The 21,860-nt window shown below is 36.9% G+C and overlaps 1 protein-coding gene across 7 annotated transcripts in view; it reads left to right on the top strand.

Moving 5' to 3' along the window:
• The window catches only part of PRKN (parkin RBR E3 ubiquitin protein ligase), a 709,059-nt gene that overhangs the window by 655,160 nt on the left and 32,039 nt on the right, over window positions 1-21,860 (top strand). Inside the window, exon 11 of one of the 7 annotated variants that reach the window (XM_030269585.4) lies at window positions 1-14,214. This exon is cut by the window's left edge and continues 20,162 nt beyond it. The exons of the other annotated variants lie outside the window; for them this stretch is intronic. The gene's annotated coding sequence lies outside the window, so the exon portion shown is untranslated. Of the gene's footprint in view, window positions 14,215-21,860 lie in introns of those variants that run through there. 7 annotated transcript variants of the gene reach the window in all.

Here is a 21,860-nt window from a genome sequence, read left to right on the forward strand (position 1 = left end):
TTTAATAATTAACAGTTAATTCCATAGTGTGCTGTCCCATCGCAGACCAACAGTTTTGACATTTATTGAAATATGCTGTCATTAAGTATCTCCCACTATACACGATACCTCGAGCAGCAAAATGTAAGCAAAATTGTTCTGAAGCTGCATTGATTCTGAGATAGATGGTTTTTGGTCATGGATGAGCATGACTATAAACCCTGCACATCAAAATGCCCTATAAAATCAAGAAAAAGTTTTTCATTTCTTGGTAGATGAGTCCTGTTAGGTATGCATAAGCACTCGTGAGATCTAGTTCTCAGCGACTGATTTTTTTAAGCACTGATTGTTTTTATAAGTTTCTGAGGCTCTGAAATGACAGAGCTGGGAAATGCCATCCAGTTCACCCTTCTGCCAGTGCAGACTGCTTCTTACTGATCCCTGTGCTTCATCCAGACTGAGTTCAAAAAGTTTCAGAAGCTACAGTTACATTATTGTGTAGTTCTTTGTAGTCTGTTCAAGGAGAGTTTTGAAAAATGGCACTTAGTCACCAAGGACCTGCAAGGATTTGGTGAACAGTTTCAATCCTGTCTCATTGATTTCTCTGTGGTCACAGGCAGCCAGAAAGAAGATCAATGAGGAAAAAAATTCTACTGAAGACCATCAGGTTTCTGCAGAAATAGGGAAATGCTTCAATATCCAGCCCTATTGCCATCCATAGAATTTATAGAAGGCTTTTACCAGAATCCATATTTGCTAGCCATGTGAGAAATACTGTATCCAGAAGGAAATATGCAGCTGCACTTTTTCTCTTCAGCAGAGGATAGGGTTTAGCACAGAGCAGCAATGGCAGCCACATTTCCCTATGCTAAGCATTAGCTTTAAACTCAGTTCTAGAGATACCAATTTATGTGTGTGCTCTGTCTAATCTCAGGAAGCCGAAACTCAGTGTTACAGTACTCTCAGTTCACAATCCAGATCTTGGTCTATCTCAAACCCTGACAATCTCCAGTGAAGATACAGATAAATTTCTTTATAAATTGTTTTATGCATAGAGATATAAGCTGTATCTCAGCAGCTATAATAAGCAACTTTAACTTCTCAGCTTCCTTAATAAATTCCACATATTTTCCTTAACTGGGAAGAAGGTATTAACTAAATTTTTCAGCCTGTTGTCCTGACAATAACTGGTATAGAGCTTAAATTCATCATGGAAGTTGCAAAAAGTCTGAATTATAAAGTTACAGAAGAAAACCATTTTATTGAATTGTTAGAAATTTTAGTAAGGAAACCAGTTTATTAATATTTTCAAAATTTAAGCAGGCAGTCATAAAGTAATCATACTATTGAAATGCACAAGCCAAACCCATCAGGCTTGTTCCTGCCTTCTAAAGCACTTTATTCTATAGGTTTTGCAAGCATGACTGCTTACATAAATATTAAATGGTACAGAATATATATCATGTGTTCACTAGTGCACAATGAAGAAGGAATATTTTCACAAAATATGATTGCTAAATTTGGAGTACAGGTGTTACATGTTTTTAAATATAAATATAAGCATTACATAAACTGTTTTTGAAATGTAGAATAAATTCTTAAAAATGGATTAATGGATAGTAATGACCATTCAAGAAACATAATTCTTTACTGACCATAGTAGCGTAAAGGCAGTTTTGGCTTACAGTTTATCTAAAGCAGACATTAAACAGAGCTAGAGAGCAGTATGTGACAAATAGGATGAAGAAAAAATAGGTAATTGTTAATATCAATTAGAATTTATCAAGAATAGAAAATCAACAAAAGAAATTAGAGATTGAGCTAAACAAATATCCATGGTTTCTAAATATATAAAAAAATTAAAATATAAGAATAACCAAGATAAGTACAACCAATGTTAGAGAAACCTCATTTTGGTATTCTCACCTTTAGATTTAGTCAGCAAAATTATCAGTAGTGCACCATAAATATTTTAGCTCTGTATTTGGACAAAAGTATAAGGCATTTTATTTCACACACAGACTTTCCAGTCTTTCACTAATTTGGAAGGACTGCATAAATTTGTGCTTGGCATTAATATTTCTAAACAGTTAGTTTCTATAATACATGTTCAGAAGTCCTAGATAAGGAGATCTAAAGTCTGTTGGTGCTCTTTCTAGTTAATCTTGGACTGGTAAAATGAAATAATAGCAGTGATGAAGTGGCAGCTGTTCTTGCAGTATATACTGTCTTTTCCCTATCAAAAATGTCAAGAAGGATGTCCCAAGTGCTGGTTAGGCTGACACCTATTCCTGACAAAAACAAGAAAATGCCAATGAAATTAAATTAATAAAGACTCAAAGGACAAGGAAGTAATCCATTTCAGACAGCATGACTTTCTAAAGAGAAACTCTTGTCAACAAACTTGATTTAAATCACAGACGTCATGGCAGATTTGGTTGATGAATGTAATTGGATAGAAATGCTACATTATGATTTATTGCAAGGGATCTGACTTTGTGACTTATGACATTCTAATGTACTGAACAGATGTCAAAAACCTGTTGCCAATGAGAAATTATCCTGGATGGCAGTGATTTCATTGGGCTTTCATAGACATTGGTACAAAGCCACATTTTAATCAGCGATCTGGAGATAAATGGAAACGACTCATCAGGGAACTGGTGGATGGCACAAAGACTGATAGGAACTGTAGACACAGATGCACTCATTCTCAGCCACTGAGATCACAAACCAAATGTACTTTAAAATATACCTGCACAGCTGTACAATTACCTCCCAAATATATTACATTTAAGAAAGAGGTGACCTTGACATGGGTCTCTGTGTTGTAAGGGACATTCAACCATCCATGCACTCCCAGAATGATGCAACAGAAACAGCTGAATCTTGGATGTGAGAATACCTAAGAGAACAGTTGACTGGAAACAGCTGAAAATTTGAGGAGGATCTGATAGATAGAATTTATTTTAGAACTGGAAAAAATGCCTTAAAATTGAGGCTGCTTGATTCATTTAAGTAAGCCGAAGATACCGAGGGATGACTGATCCTCTTCCTGGGGACTGTACTAATGGATTTTCTAATCCATCAGAGGATTTTAAAACTAATAATGTAAGAGTTTAACAAGAACCAGTGTATGAAAACTGAAGCCAAACAAAACTGAATGGTACTAAGACTGGAAGACATTGTGCTCAATATAGCTTTTCAAAAACCCAGTTATTAAATTTATGCAATTAGTGAAATTAGTTGGTTTTCACAAATTATGATACAAATATTGGATTTACATAACTAGTAGTATTAGATTCAATATACTGAGCTTAGCAAAGCAGTGCAGGTACAGTCTCTCTCTTCTATCTTATTTTCTCTGAATGAATGCTGAGATATATAAGAGCATTAAAATATTGAAAATATTCCACATTTGAGTTAGTTAATTATTGCTGAATTTACAATACAGGTTTTTGTTTGGTTGATTAGGGTTTTTTTGGGGGGTGTTGTTGTTTTGGGGTTTTTTGGTTTTTTTTGTAGTGGTGATGTTTCTTTTTGGAGCTGTAATGTTATACAATGCTTTTTCTCTAGAATAGTAACTCATTTTAAAAATAAATGTGGTTTAATCTTAAATATGGTTGGGCTTGCTCACTTCCCATTGCAAACATATCATTCCATCAAGTTTTTTTTGTGCTAATGTTCACAGAAATAAATTGCATGTCATACTCCACAGAAATATTTGTAGATAGAACACATTAAACTTGTTAGCAATAAAGAGTCACAAATAACAATTCCTATTCCCTTGTAAATAGAATTGACCTCTAATAGAAAAGTAAGAATTGAGAAATTCATGGTTATTTTCATTCTGGAGAACATACTTGCTGTGATACAACAAATACATATTTTTACCTTCTCTCTCTCTTCTCCTCCATTGTCTCTAAGAACAAAACAATTCTACTGGTAAAACATGTAACAGTATTCAGCTTTTATGACTGAATACTGCTGTAATTTTTAATGTCTTAAATACAAATGAAAACAAATAAATGTGGTACTTGGAAAAGGCAGTAAACAGGAAATTGCCATTGTGGGCAGGAAAGGGATCTTTAAAAAGAAAACCCAGATAAGTCAAATTATACAAAGAACACCCAACTACACTTTGCTTGTCAAAACAATTGCAGTTTTCGTCTACAAAAAGATGCTTCTGGGTAGTGACTCAAAACCCCTACATTTGCTATTTCAGATGTAATTTCCCTCATTCCATTCTCCTCTGGTGTCAAGAGTATAAAAAGAGACACACAGATTGCACACTCCCTCGGCAGACATCCTGTGAGCCAATACAACCTTTTCAGAACTAAATTCTTTATTTTAGTCATACTTGGAGTTGGGTTTTCCTGTGCCACAAAACTGAAGGACGTTGAATTAGGCCATTCTTAAAGTAAGTTTTGCCATTCAAACATACCTGGACTTTGCCTTTATTTGAGTGTGGGGGCAGGACTATACTGCTGTTAAGTGGCTAGGGACAAATGTCATCTCCTTTTTTTTTTTTTTTTTTTTTTCCCTCTTGCACTTGGCAGGGGAACCATTATTTTGTTTATTTTTTGGGGTGGAAGGGAGAGAGAAGGGCCTGGTAGTTCATTTGGAGATTTTTCCCTCTGGGACTAGAGTTTCCCCAAGGGAAACTGAAATCCTTTTATTTCAAATTTGTGACCTAGACATATGCTCAGTAACATGTCTATTCCCCAGTGTCCCCACGGCTGCATTCACCTTCTGGGGATATTCTTTATTCAGCTCTGCCTCTCTTTAAGCCTTTCTAGCAGCTGGTGCCCTTGTAAATTCAAGGGCTGCCCTAGGCCAAGAAAAGCCAGAGGCTAAAGGAAAAGCTCTTGTCATCTGCTTTCACCCCTATTAGATGTCTTGTAAGGCAGTTTGACCAAATCTTGTGGGAAGACAGCAGCTCCTTGCTGCCCAACAGCCCTGTCTAGACAGGGTCACCTTGATATGTCCCTGCCAGGCTTAGGAATGCTTCAAAATCAGTCCAGCAAGTGGACAAATGTATTGCTCAGAACAGAGACATAAACTGATAAGGAGAAATATAGAAATGAGTGTCATGAAAAAGAATATCCTTCTCATTCAGATAAACTGTGATTATTTATTCTTCAATCTGCATTTCACATAATTTGACATTCAATAGAATAGAATTTTCCTATAAATCTGACCCACATTTAGAGCATTGGAAGCTGAGGATGATCCCTGCATGGCTTGTGGCTGGCATCTAAATTGTGAGCAGTCTGATGTATCCATTGTAAAAGATGTACAAATTTCACAAAGCAAAGCAGGAAGTTCCTACATGCATTCTTCTTTGCTTCATTTGAACCACTGGGAAGCATTTGTTTTGTATCTGGCTACAACAGTGAAAAGACGTGGGCATTTGGGGAGGAACCACATTTGTACTGAATGTCTTAAAAGCCTTTGATCAATCTATAGTTGAAAAACACTCATGACAAATGTAGCTGGTACATGGCACTGAATAGAGGCAATAGAGTTTTGAATCAATGAGGTACTTTAGTCACAAATACAGCTTGATAAACTAAGCAAGACAAGCATTTTCTTTGTACACAGAAGAAAATTCATTTTAGAGATTATTTCTACATATTATTTTATCTGTGATGATCAACACTTACAGCTAAGCTCTCTTGACACTGTGTAGCCTCGGGAGAGTGAGTAATCATAACCAAGACCTGGAAAGGACATTAGCTTTTCAAAGATAAATAAATTCCATTTCAAAATCTGTTACAAAAATATTATGGATGAAGAGCTTGGAAGTCAAAAGTTAAGAAAATGTCGTATTAGCATATACAGCCTAAACTCAGCTGCACAGGCATCATTATTATGTGCACTTATCTTCTTAGTCATGGGCACTGTCAGTGTATCATAAGTGAGTAGGATACAAGGCCTTCAGTATGCTGATATTGTTTCTGATAAGGCCTGGTCCATCCCTATGGTTTTATTAATTATGAGAACAGTGCATTAGTGACACAGCAGCTGTGGTTTTCACAGGTTTTTGGAGGAATGACAGGCTGTATGTCATTAACCAGTGAAGCTGTCAGATAATTTTAGAAAGAGAGTGAATGGTCAATATTCCTTCTTTTTAGAATAAGTTTAATTTTCTGTGAATGGAAAGAGTGTCTGAATTTAGAACTGAAATCCATTCATCTACAGCCCATGTATAATGTAGCCTTTGACAACTGAAGAATTTTACTACAGGTCTCTGTTGATATTCTGATCTACAGAAACTATCCTCTGTTGATTGAGAGAATAATTTGCCTTTCATACATAACTAGCCCTGAGCTTCATCTGAAAAAAAAAGTATGCTATATATATAAATAAAATCCGTATTCAAACAATTCCCTGTTCTTGTGTATTACAGTATAAAAGTAGTTTAAAAAATAATCTTAAAAATCCAACACCTTTTGCCTGTTGTTTGATCTGTTTTCCTACCACAGTTCAAAAAGTTCAGCAAGTGCAGTAAATAATGCACTATGTGTGCCAAAGCCTTGTATTCCTGATAATGTTAATGTGCCATCTTCATATACTTTGTACTTTGTGTTTCTAACATATTCAGCATAAAAATGGGTCTTTGAAGTGAAATTCTACTGTTTATAGTATTACTGAGTATTAAAATCAGCAGGCAGAAGTTAAAACCAGATCAAAACTTTGCTCAATTTCTCTTGTTTTTGCTGAGAGTTTTATAAAAGCCTGTGCTTCACTGGGTTGTAAGAAATCTTCAAAGTCTGATTTTCTGGTTGCAATCATTGTAACTCAGAATTTCTGTGTTTTATAAATTTCAAATAAATATGTAAACAGGACACTGGTATTTTGCACTTTGGGAAGAAAGGGAATGAGACTAAGAAAATGTAAAACGAGTGGCCTTTCAAATGAAAATAAAGATTCTGGTTTTCTACTCTACCATTGTGTGATAGGCAATCACACAATCAGAATATGCTCCTGATGATTGAATAGAAGAAATAATCACACTGATAAGTTGCCAGAACCTTGAATGCTTACAAAAGGCTTTTGTTGGTTAGGAAATAAAGAAGTAAAATTAATTGTGGAATAGAGATTGCATGTGGCAAAGGTATATAAGGTCAGAATTTCTTGGTGACATTGAAGAATTTACAGGTGATATTGGGCATTGGGATATTTCTATCCAAAAGGGACTGAGTCCTTCTTAGTGCTGGGAAGCACTTCTGAATTTTTTTAAGATTCTGTTAAGTTTAACAGGACTGTTGAGATGAGTAGCAGGTAGGGGAGTCTGGAACTGGGGGGCGTGGATGGTGTGCTCCTAGGATACATCCTAGAGCTTTGAAATTCAAAACTAATCGCATTAGGGGAAACAAAACAGAACAACCAACCAAAACCAAAAAAAAAAAAAAGAAAAACCCAAACAAACAAAACAATGGCAGGAAATTTGCTTAAAGGTATACAAACTGTATTACAGATGTTTCCTTTCCATGCAGCCTGCATATCCCATTCTTCCTCTTGCAGCTCTTTTGTTTAACATGTTCTTTCTGGGTCAAGGGCTTTTTCTACGGTTTTATGGAATATATACCTTGTAATAGAAATTTTAAAAAACTGCTTGTAAACCTCACAGGTAAGATGAAAATATGTCCAAGGCCCTGAATTAGAACTGCTGCTGTCACATTTGCACTGGACCCCCACTTTTGGAAGACAGCAAAGCCGCTGATTTCTGCTACCAGAGCTCCTGCTCTTGCTGAGCAGCCAAAGGCCAAGCTCCTAGCTCTTGGACAGCTCCTTTTAAAGCTCATTAATGAGAAACCCTGGGGTTTTTTGGTAGCTTAAAGGGTAATTTCTAGATGCTGATGTCTGTGCTGATGTGCAGGAGTTGTGTTCAGTTGCTCTGTGCTAATTTCACAGCAGTTTCCAGTTGGCTCCATTTTGTTGCTAGTGCCACGTTCCTTATAAAAGCTGCTAAGTGATCGTCCCCTCCGTGTCACCTCAAGCAGGAGGTGTCCCAGGCAGCCCCAGTGTGACCCAGCTGTGCCAAGCAGAGGGAGGTTCTGCTCTCTCTGCTCTCAGCAGAGTGCAGATGCTCACAGGGGCTTCCCAAAATCTGCAGGGCTCAACTCCATTTCTCAAGCATTAGGAAATGCTTCAATTCATGGGTCCTTCATCTGAATTTCCAAATTCTTATAGGCAGAGTGCTAGGAATTCTGGAAAAGGGAGACTGAAAGCCAGTGCCATGGGTAGAAGTTAAAGGGATCTATCCTCTGGCAGACCACATGAGGGATTTAAGTTTGCACATTTCAGAAGTTTCTGAAGTACTTCCCAGAGTCATTCAAAAGTGCAAAGGATAAGATCTGGGAGTTGTGACTTGCCAGAGATAGCAGCTAAAAGCAGAACCAGAAGTCAATGTTCCTTCAGTTTCCACTTCTCAGATAGCAATCATATGAGTGTTTCAGGCTGCTCTTAGCTACCCTGGAGATTATGATGGAAGTACTAGTTCAACAACTGATGTTAGAGCACTGTAATTTCAACTGAATTAATAATAGTAATAATAAGCCATAACAACAATAATTCCATGGATATGTTACTTGCAGAATGAAACATTGAGCTCCAAAAGTAGATGTAGAAGTCAAAATGGCTGCCACACATAAAAGAATCCCTGCTAGTAAACCAAATTTAATATGTGTATGCTGATTGTTGCAGAATCTTGTCAAAAACTCCTCTGTTGTCTTTGGAAAGATATGCTGGGTTTTTCTGTTGTTCTTAGTAAAAGGAGACCAAAGCATTGCATTTGTTTTCTTGTCATCATCTAAAAAGTAATCAAGTTGTAAATTATTCAATAGCAACTTGCATTTTTACTTGGCTATCTGAATAGTCAAAAAATTCAGCTGGTGTATATTTACCTATATTTATAGTTAATAATGTATACAAGTGTTAGCTAGCTTGGGAAATAGCCTTTTTATAATTCTATCCACTATGACCAAGCTTCTACAAAACTGTTAAAAAGATGAGGGCATACATACATAACTAGCCAGGTTTCCTCCACTTGAGAAGTATCTAGATAGAAAATACTAATATAAAGTATAACTTAATTTTAAAAGAAAATTATCAGATCATAAATGTAAAATCAATCTCTGAAGTATCTTAAAATCAATATACAATTTTCCCTTGTGGTTTTGTTCTTTTAAAATACCCATTGATCAGTGAACAATCTGTTTGCTTTAACTTCCACATTAGTACTTACAACACTGAAGGAAAAGTTCAATGTTGGTATAAAAGATCTTGAATTAAATTTTGGTTTGAAACTTACTGGATAGGAGAATAGATGTGGATTGCCTCATCTAATTACCCCAGCTGTCTAAAAGAAAATTGCAAAATGTAAAAGCAATGTCAGTTTTATAAAGTAAAGAGGGGTGGGTTTTTTTAATAGGTCATGAAATATAGGCACCTTTTAACCTAGTCAGTTCACATTAAAAAAACTCTCAGGATTGTAAAAAGCAATGTAAAAAGAAATTACAAAAATAACTGTGATCTGAAGAAGTTCAAGGGTAAAAAATATCCCAAGTTATGTAGGATTCTCTTTTGCCTTATGTTCATGGTATAACTAAGAGAGAATTTAATCTCCCAGTTTCAAACATCCATTAAAATATTTTTTGCTTCTAGTTTTCAGCAGAAAAGCAATATGGGCTCAACTTCTGGTACTCAAAATTAAAAAGATACATAGGAATGTTATTGATCTGAAGGAACTGGAAGAGCCCCAGTAATGAAAAAAGAGGTTACCTGCTGTCAGAATGGCTGTTTCTTTAAGTTTATACTGAAGGCTGTATAATTTATAACCGACTGGGTAGAAGAATTGGTTTTGAAGCCCTGCATTTTAAATTTTATTTTAAATTCTCATTCCTTATATAGTTTTTAATTGCTTAATGTAGTGCCAGATCTATTTTTATGTAGTCAGCATCTCATATATGAGAAATGAGTTTCTGACTCCTCCTCCAGCAGGGACATCACAGAAAATGCAGTTTAGTACAAATGAAGCTGTAAAGGAGTGAGACATGCTTTCTCATTTTGAGTTACTTCTGCCATTGACACAATCCTCAACCCATTAAGGCTGGATCAGCTCACTGTAGCCCTTGCAGTCACCTGGTGTAGCTGTCATAGGATCTCCTTTTTGCCTCTACTGCCCAACAAGTTCCTATTGCCAGAGCTTGTTGGCAGCAGCTGTGGGTGGTACCAATGCCAGCACCACTGCCCTGGTACCAGTACCACAATAATTCCCAATTCTAAATCTGTGTGACAGTGACTGGCAGCCAGTGTTCCTGTGCTCCTGCCTGTGCCACCCTGGACAGTTCATCCTCACTGAGTCCCACCTGCTGGCCCTGCAGCACCCCTGTCCCAGGCCAAGCACTGGCACACACCTGGACTCTGCACCTGGGCAGAGGCACAATGGCCACACTGTGCCAGCTGTGGTGTCACCAGAAGAGGCTGTAGGCAGGTCCCTAGGACAGAGTAGGATAAGAAGAAGCAAGTATGATACTTTCACATTTGTCAGACTCCAGTTAGCTAAGGTTACTTCCTGAGACAAATGTGTCTGTAACTATTTCCTTTGGATTTGTCTGCTGTGCATTTGACCAGGTTCTCTTGGCTAGATGGAGATTTTCAGCTTGTGTAGCATCCTTTGGCATGAAGGTCCACGAACGTACTGTGCATGGTGTGAGGAACCGGTTCCTTAGAGGCAGCTGCTTTGAATTTCACTCCTACTATTTTTGTTTGATACCTCCTAAATCTGGTACTGAATCAGAGTACATAGCCATAAAAACATACGATGAATTTAACTCACCACTTTATCATCCAATCTTCCAAGGCTCTCCTGCGGGTCTTTACAATCAGCTTTCATCCCTGCCTCTAAACAATGCGCTGTCATTTGCAAACTCTTCCATCTTGCTGCAGACTCCTGGCAGGGTGTGACAAACAGCAGCTCCTGGCAAGCATCGCCAGGGAGCTCCACTCACACCACACTTGTACTGCAAAAACTGGCTGTCTGTTGGGATTTTTTTCTCTGTGTTCTGTCTGCCTGCAAAATAATATCTATTTGTTTCTGTGTAGGCCTCTGTGCTGCTCTTAAACACCTATATCATATTGCTGTACCTGTGCTGTACAAGGGTCTGTATTTCATTCTAGGGCATTTAATACTGCAGTATTTAACTTCTGTGCACCCACATCCTTTATTGGATCTGAAGTAGACACTATCTGAAGTAGCCTTAAGTACACACCAACACTGTTCCTTTGTACAGAAAAGGCAGACTAGAAAAGCATTTGAAGGTACTACCTTTTTACAGTCCTTTACTGGGAACCCAGCTACACTTCTGAAAGTCTGAGAAATGTTGGGCTGAGGATGTCTGCACAGTCAGGAGGCTGAAGCCTTTCTTTTGCTCACTTCCTCTCATACTTCTTTCTCATCAGTAAGTCTTGGATCTCTGAAGACATGTATCACTGAAATGGGGAAGCTTATGTGGGAGACAGAACTAGACATGCTTTGGACCCTGGATAAGACCTGCTGCAGGGCATCTCACTCTGTTTTTTGCAGGTGGATCTCATCTGTGTCTGCTGTACTTTAAGCCACAGGGTTATCTTCACAAATCCCTCTCCAAATACAAATCAAAATGGATTGCATAATCCTGGAGGAGTTTAAGTCAGTCATTTATTAAGTCAGTTTAATAAATGGTTTCATGTTGTTCAGATGATCTGAAAACCTCTCCCCCATGATTAGACTTCGTTTCAATATAATTTATTTATTTACTTAAAGATGATTCACATAAAGAGACTGAAAGACAAACACAGTGAAGATTAATCATTATAAAATAGTAATTACAGGAAAGATTCCTAATTGACTTATCTTTTGAACCCTACAGGTATTTACCCTAACTGGACAGTAATGAATTCTTACTGCATATTATAGCAAAAACTCCAACTATCCAGAAGCTGTAAAGCTAAACTGGCCAACTTTTTCTTAAAAAGAAAAGCATACTTAATTTAAAAAAAAAAAAAATCAAGAAATAATTTTCCACTTTTGGAGAGATTTTATTTAAAATATACCAAAACAAATTCTACATATACTCTTTTTTATATTTATGCATACACACACATACACTCAGAACTATATATGTATATTTATGTCTCATATACTGAACTAGAATGATGCAATAATTTTAAACATACAAAAGTCAGTGGTCAAGACATTACATAAATATATCTGGGATAAGATAAATCTTTCAGCATGTCATTACAAGTGTGCCATTACTTCCATTTCGCTTTCCAGCCCATCTAGTGTTAGTGGCTTTTTGGGCTGCAACAACCTTGAAGAGAGCCCTCCAGATCTTTAAGAACTCATCAGCTATCTGTGAGCTGTGGATTTGCTCCCTTCTTCATATACGTCCTCAGTGCCTCCAGGGAGATTCCCACCCTATATTCATGTCCTAGCTGCCAGCTCTCACTCCCTGTCCTACTCCCTACTCCCAGAGTTTGCCCCACATCCATGAGCACTGGGGGAGCAAGTAAATAAATTCCTGCTCCCCTGGGAGTGCAGCACAGGACCCAGAGGGCAGCAACCATGACAAAGCAAAACGTAGCTTTCCTCTTCTCCATTCTGAACTTTCTTAACCAGAGCATGACACTGCTGTGAACACTGAGCCAACTACAAACAACATAATGTTTGTACCCTCTGTTGTGCACGTAATATGGAAATCATTCTGTAACACTGTCCTAAGGTATTTATTTACTATGCATTTTATGTGTGTGGTAAATGGGTTATGTTTGATGTGTCAATCTGTTTGCCCTTGCCAATATCTGCTGCAGTGAGTGTAGTAGTGAATCAGCTCAAAACTTCATTAATCGAGAAACCATAAAGCAAATACCATTAAAATGTTATTGTTTTGTCATCTCTGGGGGATGGTCAACTTAAGTTATGAGCTCTCATAGTATTAAATAGACATAGATGATTCATGCATTACCACTAGCTGATAATGGCATGAGAGTGAGCCTGTATTTAGCTTTCTTCTGGCTTTTTCTTGATAGGTTTTGCCCATGAGCTTACATTTGCTTATGACATCAAAATTCTCTCTCTTGGAAATAGCAGTAGTGTTGCAAGCACTGTGTTGGGGTCTTATCATGAATTAATTGGTAGGAAGGTTGAAAGGAAACAACTTCTACTCAGCTACCTTGTTAATCAGCAGTTACAGAAAAAAAATACTTCCTAGACAGAATGGGGATTATTTGATATAAGAGAGATTTGGGAGTTGTTTATAGAAAAGTCCCTAAAGCCTTTGGACTAAAACACAGCTGCAGTGCTGAAAGCAAATCAGGTCCTGGATTGTATTACTGGGGTAAACAAAGTGAAGCAAAGCCTAGGAGGGGATGGTCTTGTTACATAAGACACCACTTACATTGCATCAAAAATTCTGTAACTCCTATTGTGTCCTGCTCCTCTGGGTGTAATTGCTCTTGAAACAAAGGAACAAAGCAGAACAACTAAAATGATGACAGGTTTCAAACAGTTAAATACTGAAATGTTGGAAAATATGAAGTTTTCTTTCAATGGGGAAAAAAGAAGAAAAGAACACCTTTAGAGTAATCTGTTGAAAGTATTTGGGTTTAGTATTCAAAAAAGCTAACCTGGGAATAGGTGCATTTCTTTTTTCACAGTCAGAGAGAGCCAAAAATGAAGCTCAGTAATGTGAAAATCAGATGATGGAAACATAATGAAGGGTAATGATCACATAAAATAGGTTACCAAAAACCTATTGAAGGCCTTTAAAAGATATCTCTCTTCCTTTCAGAATACACAGCAGAAAAAGGGATAGAGACTTACAGGAGCATGAGGGAAAATTATATGTAGAGCACAAAGAGGAGCAGATTTAACAATGGGACATGCCACTCTGTGCTCTACTGTGTGAGAGCTTACCCTGTTTTCATCACTGTGTATCTGTTCAATGTTCCTATTCCTTCTTTCTCAGCAGACTTTGCCTGTCAGTGTGAGATGAGCTCACTTTTTTAATCCTGTTTTTGTATGGAAATTAGTCTCATGGAACAGCACTATTTCTCTGTTTTTGCTAATCTTTCACACCTCCTCAGGAACTTGGTAACCTATGAGGCCAATTTTAACTGTATATTATCAGATATATTTCCACAAATTTAATTAATAGGTAGTGGGATAGAAGAAAAAAAAGAGAATTTTAAAGTGTCCCAAGCTGCATTATAATCTCAAGCCTGATTAAACATCAGAAAATCCATATCATCTTTCAAACTCATTATACAAATGTCTGCGAAACTTCCTTATTGATTACTAATGTTCACATAAAAGCTTCCTTAATTTCTTTTATTTCAGTGAACTCTTAAAATGGAGAAGTTTTTGGGTTTGGATCAAACTGAATAAGCCAGTATGTATCCAACAGCCCTGCTCAATATTCTACCTGTACCAACTGGTCAAGCAAAAGATATTAACTGTCTCCAAAGATCTTACTCTTGAACAGGATACTGCATCTCAGCATATGTCATATTTATGAGATAGGTAATAGCATGTGAAATAATTGGAGAAAATATCAGGTGTGGATTTTTTCTTTACAGCTAAAATAGCATCTTAGAAAATTCTTATGATGTACAGTCTTTATGGTATGCTGTTCGAATTTTGAGGTAGTGGTTCATTGATCTGCTTTTGTATCAAAGCTGTATTTTAGTCCTGTGTATGGGTTTGATATGACAATTACTCACAGAAGAAAAAAAAAAAAAAACACAAAAGAAACTCACTCTGGAATCTGAAGCACTTCATTAGTGTGGAACCCACCTCTTCAAGAGGGCACTAAGACAAGTCTTCTGCTGAGATATTTTTAAAAGTTGATTTGCAATCAATATTTGGGCTGTTATGCCAGAAAAGACCAATATGTACTCACAGGACAAAGAGGACAAGTACTGGTTGTTCTTTGCGATGGTCTGGACAAGTTTCTCATCTATCTTATCTGTAATTGATTGTTCAACAAAATTAGAAAGCTTTTTCTATTTTCAAAGAGTAAAATTCAGAAACTTTATCATTATTGAAAGGTTTCTGCAAGAGAGAACTGGAATTTGCTGGTTTAGTATCTCTTAGTATTTAATCCCATATAGCTGAACTGGCTTTTATTTTTCCTTAAATGCAAAAGACAAAACACTATATAACCTGATTCTTACTAAAACATTATGTACAGTTGCAAGATTTCCAAGTAAATTGATACATTGCCTTCTGTTGTTTGATAAATGAATATTGATGATTATTGGTTTGTAATAATCCTCTAGAAAAATATTCCATATTTTCTAGAAAACTTGAGTTTTGTTTAACTGGAAACACTGAATTATTATACTTAAAAATGTATAGATAGATATAGATATATTAATTAAATTTCAGGCTGCAAAATTTGTGTCTGTACAGGGCTGTGGTATGATCCAGTAGAGGAACTATGGTATTTCAAATGCCAATCAGAATTATAAATAGAAGTGTGTCTTGAGAAATATTAAGGTGCATGAAAAAAAAGAAAAAAAATCTTTCCAAACTATCTCTTCCATTATTTCATTCTTGTTTTAATGGAGGACCTTTTGGGGAAATTGCTATGCTTGAATAGCATGTAGAATGTACATGACATTTCATTTTGTTTATTTCAGTGTCCCTGTCTATTGTTCTCCTCAGCAGTCCAGTAATGAAACTTTTCATGAGCTATTTGCACTTTACTGGCCATTTAATTATTATATACATAATTTCTTTTGTTTGGTTGATAAATTTAAAAAAAATTACTTTTCTGTGAGTTTGGGGCTATTTTATAATTTTGTTGGATATCCTAAGGTATGTATGTTGCTGCAAGATAACACTGGCAGGTCACTTAAAGCATTTGCCTCTGCCTCACACTCCTCAGCACCCACAAGGCATGTGTTATCTCAGAGTAGCACACGTTCTGTTAAGCCTTACAGTTTGTGTGGCTGATTGACAAGGATACTGTCCTTACAGAGTCTTAACAGAAGTGCTGTTTCCCTGTGTTTATGGCTCTCCCATTGCCTACAGCTCAGCATCCATCCTACCTCAGCTGTCTATAGTGGGAAGGCACTCACACCAAAGTCAAGAAAGGGATAAGCACAGCACTAGTTTCCTTTAAAAACTCCTACAAATGTGGACAACTTTTGAATGCAGAGTTTCTAGTGGGCTGAGATGGCCCAACAGGAACACTAAGAGCACTGCCAATATGTCCAAGTATTTTCTTGTTTAAGAAAGAAATTCAATAGAGAAGGCATGAATAAAACAAGATTTATGAAGACTTGCTGTAGGCTGACTCATCAATTTTCAGATGTAAAAAATGATGTATTGGGAAGGCTTCATATATATAATCATGTATTTTAGTTGTTTGGCTTTATATATTTCTAATACAATCTCCTAGAAAATCTGAATGAAATAAATGTGCTGTGCAGTAGGAATAAAGTCCTAATGAAAAAAATTGCTTAAGTATCCGCTTATACTTGGGCTCAATTTGAGTGAGGCTATTCAAATGCTTTAAATTAAGCCTATTCTTAATGGGGACCTAATGTCTAGCCTGCTACTCTCAGGCATTAGACATCATTCTCATTAAGAATTATGCATCCTAATTCCTTGTGTAATGCCATGTGTATGCATCCCTAGCAGCCATTATGCAATTATACATCTTAATTCCTTGTGTAATGCCATGTATCTTTAGCACTCATTATGCAAGATGAAACATTTTATTGGCTCCCACAGCAGCAGAGGCATCTGTCAAAAATCAGCAAAATTCCTTTTCTTCAGAGGAAGACTTTTCAAAAAATAGCAAATATGTGCATTATTCCTTGACTTAAAATTCCTTTTTTAAAATCTATTCTCATATTAATAGTTTTGGTGGTATATACATACTGTAAATACAGAAAAACATGGGTTTGCATCTTGTAAAGTTGTTTCCCCTTGGAAGCTTGTATGTGTCTCATCAAGAACAAGTGCTGTCATGGAATTCTGCTGAGGAGGGTGTTTGTATGTGTGTACTGAGCAAACAGGTAGAGAGTTCAAGCATCCAGGTTGGTGAGAGGCTATAGGAAATAGTTGCTAATTCTGACTTTTGAATCTTATCTTAACAAGTGATGAGCATTTAACAAACTCCTGAAAGTGGACACTAGCTCCTCAAGAGCTAGAGTCCACAAGCAGAGGCTGTATAAAATGAGCTGAACCTAAGTGTGGGATTAATTTCCAACTTGTTCCTCGAACATGAGACTGAACAAAATGTTGATACAAACCTTGAATTTTGCAGCTTTGGACCATTTCTAATTTAAAAGCATAGCACTCTCTGTTAAAGGAAAATAGAGATAACTTGAACTGTAAGTCAAATTGCATCCTTTTTCTGTTAATACGTCCCAGGTTTTCATGAACTACAATTTTCTCATAAAGCAGCTGAGAAAAATGATGCACACTTGATTCTCCAGTGGGAAAAATAACAGATATCACAACTTACAGGAGCAAATTAAAGTCCATCTCTATTTGACAATTGTGATTTTGCCACTTCAGTACAAGCAGGCATGCTTTGTCTCTTTTTGATTGGCTGCTTATAGAAAAATTCCAACCCCCTATGTATCCAAAAATGAGACTGAAATCAGAAAGAGATTGTAGCACACAGTTGAAGTAAATATACTACACAAAGACAAGACATCAGAAGACTCCAAACAAAGATTTCTTATTTATCCTTATTTGTCAACAAGCTAGAGTAATAGCCCCCAAATACAGCAGTAAGAGAACTGAGAGCTGCAGTGGTTTGGGGTAATTATTGTTGAGTGTTTTTAAGACAGTTTGCAAAAGTAACCTTTTCTTGTTTTCTATGTGAGCTGGTAGGTTATCTTTGAAGCCAAAGAATAAAAATTCATTGGAGTCATATACTAGTTGTGGCTATTTTCTCCTGTCTTTGCCTTAAACTCCCAATAGCAACGTAATTTGAATTTTGATGGGAAAAGGTAAAAAATTACAACGTTTTCCCCCCAGATTATAATTATTTCAAGGATAATGATACATTTCTATTTATGAGTGACCCAGGGGTATGCTACTTTTTCCTTTGATTTGTGCAAAAATAACTCCCTTCCAAAAAAATCCCAAAATACCATGATTAGCAACAGAATAGAATCACATGTATGCTTAAGTAGTGGGGATTAAACACACATTAATAATTTCCTCAGGATCAATTATATCTGAATAATATATTAAAAAATTATTCTTCCTTTTTCCTCCTTGAATAATTATCTGCTTTCTATGCGGGTCCTGAATACAGAATTTGGCTCATGCTACCCTCATTACTATTGGCTCATTTGCATAGAATGCCTGAAGGATGTACTTCGAGAGTTAGGGTGAGTCCCTCCTCACATACTTTTTTGTTCCTATCACATGAATCCAAAGTCATGTGCCTTGGTGGCTGGAAGGCTTCCAGGTGTGGCTACTTCTGAGTCTTTTGAGAGCAGGGAAGTGGATGAGAGGAAGGGATGATAGACACTGTGGTATTGTTCTTTATTGTTTGTACAGTGGTATTAGCATCGTTATATTATTGCTTTTATGGAGTTCTAGCAGCAATTATGAAGTTCTTTCTATCTTCAGAAGCAATGTAAGAAGAGTAGTGCTTCTAGGTGTTAACAAAAGGAAAATGAAAGTACTGGGAGAGAGAGAGCAATTTCAATAAGTTTAAGAGAAAAGGTTTTTAAAGACTTGGGGGAAAAAAAATATAGTGAATAGCTTGAATTTTGTTTCAGGAATGAAATCAAGAGAGCCAAGATGTAAATGTAGCTAGAGAAATGGAAGGAAAAAGTGACTTTAGATGGAATGAACAAGAAGAGAAGTGAGAAGGGGGGAGCCCAGGAGGAGGTCCATTACTGCAGCAGAATATTTCAATGAGAAATGTTTAGGTATGTGCTGTGCTTGACTAGTGAATCTTGATGCCATACAGCCATATTAATTCATATCCTAGGTGTCAGAAACAGGCAGGTAGGCTCTGATCCTGAGCAGCTGTAAATTAATGTAGTTCCACTGGAGAAAATGGAGTCATGCTCATTTGCATAAACCCAAGAACTGGCTATGATAGCAAGAAATTTCACATATAATCAGATCATTGGACCACAATCTAATTAGCACAAATGATGAATTATTGAACTCCCTTTCTTATTAAAAACAAACAATACGACCTATCACATTGGTTTCTTAGAAGCACTACATGAATGAGGAATTCCTCAGCCATGTGTGCTTATTCTAAAGGCCTAGATAATTTGCATTGTAGTCATTAATTCCAGAAACTAAAAAAAAAAAAGAGTTCAGAGTTCTGAGAACAAGACCTGTCGGTAGGCACAGGGGTGTCCTAGAGGTACTTGGAGGGCCTGGTTCATGCTTTCCTAGATTTCAGGAAGTTTGTTTCAGCCAGCACTGGTACTCGAATGCATTATGTTAGATTTGTCTTCTTGCAGTGGATCTTTTGAAATAAAACTGTTTCATGGGTTTTGTTTTTTTTTTTAGTCAATCATAAACTGTTTTTATACAGAGGTCTAGGGTACTCCCATGTTATTCAGAAGTTCCAGGTTGGAGTTGTCCTTCTGTACTCATTCACGTGCAGATACACATTTCCTTGGGATTTAAGGATTGCATCTGCTTTTCTGACTGTGCTGAGGAAATGGTGAAGATCTGCACTTTGGTTTAATGTTATTTGTTGTGCCATCCAGAGTGTAATTGCTTATCATATGTTTAATGGCAGTGAAATTATGCTACCTGTGGGTCCTAGGACTGCACTGGCTTTTTCCATGTACTTTCTCACCAAATTCTGTGCCCAATTCATCACCAGGTCCACACTTTCCTTTGTCTTCCTTTTGTTGCCAATGTACTTGCACAAATCCTTGATGCCTTTTGTGTCACATACCAGCTTTGAGTCCAGGTGGGTTTTGGCTTTTCTAAGCCCACACTTGAATAGTGTCTTTATAGTTCTTCTGGATCCTTGCTCCAACCCCTTGCATGCTTCATTTTTATGTCTGAATTTTGTCAGGAGCTTCTTTTTCATCAAGCAGGTTTCCTACTATTTTTAGTTGACTTTCTGATGGTCAGGATGGATCGCTGTTGGGCTGAAGGAGGTGATCCTTAAACATCAGCCACTGTCCATGTCCCTTGTTTTCTCCAGGGCCAGCTACCTTGGCACTCTCTGGCCCTAAATAGACCAAAGTAGGTTCTCCTGAAGTCTTGCTTTTTGCCTTTTCCCCTCCTCTCAAGATTCCAAACTCCATCAATTCAGGGTTGCTGCAGCCTAGGTTGCCTCCAGACTTCACATATGAACCTAGTTCTTCCTTGATAGAAGTGCTGCAGACCATGGCCCCTTGTTGGCTCCTCCATCCTTTGTGTCAAGGAATTGTCATCAATGCACTCCAGAAGCCCTCTAGATTTCTTGTGCCTTGCTGTGCTGCCTCCCAGGCAACTAGAGAAATGTAGTGCTTCTTGGGTGATTTGTAGATGTCAGAAATCCAAAGTAAGAAAATTGCTGAGTAGTAAAATTATCTTGATAAACATGAAATATTTGTGGTGCATATTTTTGTATGGATCTTGCTACCTGTCAGTATAAGCTGACACAGGACAATATTTGTGGGTTTTTTACACATGTATATGTATTCAGAATCTGAATGGAGTTTCTTTTGCAATAAAATGTTTATTGTGTGGTTCTTCAAAACGGTGCTGAGACAAGTGCCAAACTGTATTTCCTGTAAACCAGGCAATGTTCAGAGCTCACATTTCAGGGGTCATTTTTTTGGTAGTTTGTGTAATTACTTTACAGTAATGTCTAGGATCAACAAAGAAAAGGATTAGTTTGAAAGGTCAGACAAGAAGTCACATTATTGACTCGGTATATACACTGTGAATACAATTAGCACAGATTCTGTAAGTTTGATAAAACATTACTGTTTCAAAATAAAAGAACCACACATCTAGGCTTTGCACCAAAAAGAAGGTACAGAAATTGAGGTATCATTAATGGGAGCTCTTCATTGTGATAGGGTATTCCTGGCATAAACCAGTCCAGCTATCATTGCTTTTTGATTAGGCCTTTTTTTTTCAGGAAGCATCTGCTTTTGTTCCTTGAAAGATGAAGCATGGTATTTTCATCATTATTCCAATGCTTTCTCCGGCAGTGCTTATAGAACATTTCACAAAGATGCTCCTCCATTCAGAAGAACCAAATATGATGATTTTAAAAAACACATGCAATTTCTTTTTCACTTCTGAACAATATTTATATTAGTTTATTCCCCTTTCAGATTAACTGGAAATGTAGATCCTTGGTCTAAATCCATCCTTCAGAGCTTAGAGTTGGTGGAGTTCCAAGGTCTGTCTACGTCTAATTTTAGACTGAGGTTTAACACCAAGTCTTCATCTGTCTTTGAAATTTATCCAAAGTTTCTCAGTGTTTTTCAGTGTCAATATTCAGACTTAAAGATGCCTCCAATTAGAACCCTTTCATACAAGGGTTTTTTTGTTTTGGTTTTTTAGTTGGTTGTTTGGATTTTGTTGTTGTTAGTTTTGGTTTGGCTTGGGGTTTGGTGTTTGTTTGTTTGTTTGTTTTCTTTTTGTTGTTGTTGGTTGATTGGTTTGGTTTTGTGGGGTTTTTTTAGTATGTCCTGTAAAGTACTATTCAGACTCAGAATTTGAAAGAAGCAGCTGTTAAACTGAGTGGCACTGGTCTTTGGCGAGCACATGGATGGGATTTGATGATTGTAGGTTATGCCCTAATTTTAAAAGACACACTTCTTCATAAGACAAAAAAATTAGAAGTAGAATAAAGACTTGAGGTCATTCTTTC

The sequence above is a fragment of the Taeniopygia guttata genome, chromosome 3 (genome assembly GCF_048771995.1).
Source record: "Taeniopygia guttata chromosome 3, bTaeGut7.mat, whole genome shotgun sequence".
Taxonomy (NCBI): Eukaryota; Metazoa; Chordata; class Aves; order Passeriformes; family Estrildidae; genus Taeniopygia; species Taeniopygia guttata.